The sequence below is a fragment of the Dermacentor silvarum genome, chromosome 4 (assembly GCF_013339745.2).
Source record: "Dermacentor silvarum isolate Dsil-2018 chromosome 4, BIME_Dsil_1.4, whole genome shotgun sequence".
NCBI lineage: Eukaryota > Metazoa > Arthropoda > Arachnida > Ixodida > Ixodidae > Dermacentor > Dermacentor silvarum.
The window spans coordinates 111,234,731-111,239,404 of NC_051157.2; the positions used below are offsets into that span (position 1 = coordinate 111,234,731).

Genomic DNA, 4,674 nt, shown 5'->3' on the forward strand with positions numbered 1-4,674 from the left:
TATACCCCAGCACTTCTGAGGTGCCACAGCAGAGCTTAGTGTATTTCTGACGCGGGAGAGGTCCGCGCCCACGGGTTCTTACCCACCTAACCTTGGCTATTACGGTCCGACACGCTCCTTCACCAAGACGTCCACGTGGAGCTACCTGGAGGATACGCTAAAGAAATCTATTTGTGGTGTTATGTGCTTACATCAGACCACATGTGCACCTCTCCGTGGCAAATCGAGGACAATAAACGCCCCTTCGTGGCTGTTTGTCCCTGCGAAAGAGCATGCTTTCCATTGAGATCAAAGCGCGATCAACCTCGAGCTTCAGCTCGGCAAAGCTTGGTACGTGATAGTCTTACGAACGATGAATCGCGGGTCGTTGTCATTCTTAATGCATTGTCTCATTTTTTCCGTGTCCCTACATCGGGCGATGCCGGTGACGCTGGGGTCATGAATGAGAGCGTCGCAGCGGCCCTTTGGCCGGTGCAAGGTGCATAAGCGCCCTGCCGTCGACGCTCCCACCGGGCTTACGTGGTCGCCGTCACGTGACGGCTCGCACAGATCGCATAACTCAAAGGCTTAAATTTGCTCGATTCCCGAGATTTTGGGTCATGAAATACCTTTCAAATTTGCTGTATTTTCGACTTTGTCGCAGATATATCAAGTGCATATCGAGTAAATACGCACTTTTCATTGCTTTAGTCGTTAACGCTCTTCACTTCTTAGCTTTATTCGCAAACGTGATCGCGAACTTGATTGATGCACGGGAATAATTGTTCTAGCGCCATGTTTCCCTTGGGCAAAGCTCAATTTCTCTAGGTACGTTTACGCAAGCTTTTCAGTATTATTTTGTGTTTTAGTTAAAACGTTTTACCGTGCGCAAAGACTAAGTGTGGTTAATCTTTCCGTCCCGCATAATAAGGCAGCTTAGAGGTAGCGGCTTAACCGTATCAATCCTACGGCTGAAAAGGCAAAGCCCCGAGACTAGATCTTTATGTTAGCAAAAACGCTGAGCCGCACTTGTACGATGTGCATTATATATACGTCCACACATCTCGACAACTGCTTACCACGATCAGCTGCAGCTGTGGCTATTCGCGTTATGCCACATCTGGACGAACCTGCCCAGCTGCCTGCGTATGCATCCATATGCTTGTGGCGAGCCGCTCGAAACCCAGACCACAGTTGCATTTCTGTGAGTATTCATGTAAAAGAAAGCCCGTGCAAATAATGTTTCCGCAACGGATCATTTTCTGAAGAGCCAGCGACACAATAAATACCAACATTTACACTTTCATACAGATAAAGCCAACCTAAAAAATGAGCTCCAGAAATGCAGAATAGTGAACTAACTGACTATTCCATAATGAATTGCACAGCTTTGTCAATGTCTTGCATGGCGCTACAATTCTTAATAAAACATGTTTTTAACGATCCAAAAAAGTTTCTGGCAGCGGTGGGATTCGAACCCACGCCCCCGAAGAGACTGGTGCCTAAAACCAGCGCCTTAGACCGCTCGGCCACGCTACCGACGTTCAGAAAGCCCGGCAGTTTCCGTTGTGCATCGAATGACGCTTCGCGGAGAGTAGGGTAAACTCTGCTGAAACAGATAAAGGGCGCGCGGTTCGGTCCTGATTAGATGTTCATTGCGGGCAAATAAAGAGCCTTGAGTGTCCGCCAAATGTCATACTCTCTTATCTATCCGTGTTCCCCGTTCCCTACTGCTATAGCGGTAGTAGGATAAATTTACCGGGAATGAAAAGGCGCCATGTTTGAACGTTCCTATTGACGTTATACCCCGGATATGTATACGCTCGGAGCAAAGAAACAACTAAAAAAGAAAGGGGGCAGACAAGAACAAACCGTCTTTCTCAAAACCGCTTTCTGCCTCGCCAATATGAGAACCCCGTGCTTACAATGCGACTGCTTTGAGATTGGAGAGAAACGCGACTCGTTTGGTATGGAGCGCACGGCATATCGAGCGAGCACACACTGACCAACAAAAATTAATCTCGTATTCCGCCAACGTGAACGACAATACGGAAGTCCTCCTTACGCTTGCCCGCAACAGGCGGGCGTGAATGTTACTGTAATTGTAGTTGCGTCACACCTGCACGTCGCCTCCTTCAGACTTGCCGCTGTGTTTCCCGCGCCGGTGAACGACATCGCGCCCACCTTCATGTCCCAACCGGTTTCCAGCGGAACGCGAATCGCGAAGCATGGCCAACACAACCACCGGCGCAGCGGCAGCGACGACGGCAGAGCCCACACACTCGATGCCACGACCGGCTTTCTCGATGCCACCGGCACCGTGCACGGTCTGAGTGAGGCATTTATCGTCTTTTCAGGACTCGCGCTGTGTCTAGCTAATCAAAAAACCTTTACACGGTAACGTTGACGGCGTGGATCCCATTCGACCCCGCTCCAGATTTATGACTTCAAACCAGCATGTGCTCAGGAAAGGACCTAAACTGCCGGAAGTGGAAACTACCAGCACCAGCGGTGGTGTGATCTGGTTACGCGGCTCATTCGTGCAATAAGTAGGTCTGAACAATCATCCGGTACATCGTAAAAACCTCAATAGTCACCAAGTTTCACTAAGTGAAGGATGGCCCCTTCTCCGCTGTCCACTATGGGAGGCAAATTTTAGTTTCAAGCGCAAATTTTACCTGCCACCCGCTTGTTTTGCCCACGTTTGTACGCACCAAGTACCAACGCGTACCAACAACGTAGGTGTTCCAACGCAATTACAAAAACCATTGAATATCATGCGCTCTTACATTACCAGCACCGTATGCTTCAGAGACACCTAACAGGTGACTATATATTACGCAGGCATTATGCGGTAATTTATTGCTTAATTACGCAGGACATATGTGCGCATCTTGGCAGTACATGTGCACAGAGGGATAAATTTATATAAAGAAAAGCAGAGAGGTCGGCTTGAGCTATTGCTGGCTCTCGATGGCTACTCTGCACCGAGAAGGAAGGGCGATAAAAAATAAGAGTGATAATTAGCGATGACGAAGAGAGTGAGATGCATATTTACAAGTCCACTACGTACGTTCCGGCACCTCTAAAGCCATGTGTCTTGTCCAGTGACTTGTAAAGAAGCTAGAGCTGTCCTGATAATCACGGCTGCGCTATTGGCGTCAGGACAGGGACCCGAAACAACGTCACCAGATAATGGTCTGCTATCCAAGTGTGCGATCGAAGAGACCGGCTTCTGCTGTTCTGGCGCGCGTGCGCATCATAAACACGAAACACGTGTGCAAGTGTCTGAATTCTGGGGTTTTACGTGCCAAAACCACGTTCGATTTTCAGGCACTCCATAGTGGGGGACTCAAGAATAATTTTGACCACCAGGGGATCTTTAACATGCCCCCAATGCCCGTTAAAGGGCGTTTTTGCATTTTGCCCCTATCGAGATGCGGCGGCCGCGGCCGGGATTTGGTCACGCGGCCTCGTGTTTTAGCAACGCAACGCCATAGCCGCTAAGCCACCGCGGAGGGTGTGCAAGTGACTCTGACACGTGACATTGCTCACAATTTGTACCAGTACCACTACAACCTATGATGTGTCTCCAGTTCCTGGTGAACCGCACCAAGGCGAATCCAGCTTACGGTCACCACTATGTAGGCCAAAATGCTGTTTACGTGGTGTGTGTGTGTGTGTGTGTGTTTTTATATTCTGTTACACACAGGAGAGTCTGAACAAAAACGCCTCCTCGCGCCAATGTCAACGCTTACTTTCGTCTTTTTGAAAGTACTATAGCAGCTTCATATTCTTTATATCTATTTATAATTATCTCCATCATTCAATTTTTTTTTCTTCGACTGTGAACACACAAACATAATCATTTGCGTAAAATTCATTTTTTTTCCTAGCTTTTCTGGCTATTATGCGTCATCCTTTGTGCATAATAATAACGAAATTATGATTTTCATTGGACGAACATATTTATTTTCAAGCGCTCCAACAGTTTCTCTAATGTCAACGCAACATTTTAGTGCACCTAAAGGTGCTCATTTTAGTTTGACCAACACACCCCTCACGGGGCGCACGTGGCACCATCGATGGAGAACGAAGAAGAGAAATGCCACAGGGCTCACGAGCTACCCGAGCATCGCGTGAGAGCGTTCTTCGCGACCCAGCCGGTAACCTCAGTGCACGTCATTCGAGCGACGAACGCAGCCGCGGAGATGAATTCCCTGATCGGCAAGGAAGGTGATGTCGAGTTCAGCCTGCACGATAGGCAGGTCCAGCGTGATCATCCTCCTCTTGGTGGCCGTCGTGGCCGGTGTGTGCCGCGCACTGCGACGCTTCGTCAACATCCCCGTCGTTGCCGTGGTCGTGGCGCTCGGCTTCGGTGCGGGTCGTCTCGTGGGTGGCTACAACCTCAAGGAGGAAGGTGCTTCCGGTCACGGACCTGCATATCCGGGAGCTACTGTTCCTCTACCTTCCCGTGCTCGCGTTCACTGGCTCGATCAACCTTCGCGGCCACCTATTCAGACAGTGCTTCTGGCAGTGCGTGCTGCTTGGCTTCGTGGCCTGCTGTTCAGCACCTTACTCTTCATGCTGTACATGTCGGGCACGCGGGACGCCGAGAAACAGCACCTAGCCGAGACGGTGCCATCAGCCTGCTCACCTGCTGCCCGAGCTCATGTTCGTGTCGGACATGAACGG

General features: G+C 49.7%; 1 non-coding gene across 1 annotated transcript; it reads right to left on the reverse strand.

The window, feature by feature from the left end:
- Positions 1-1,436: 1,436 nt before the first annotated feature.
- Trnal-uag (transfer RNA leucine (anticodon UAG)) lies at positions 1,437-1,518 on the reverse strand. The gene has a single exon. It is a non-coding gene; the product is annotated as a tRNA-Leu (tRNA).
- Between the last annotated feature and the right edge of the window lie 3,156 nt (positions 1,519-4,674).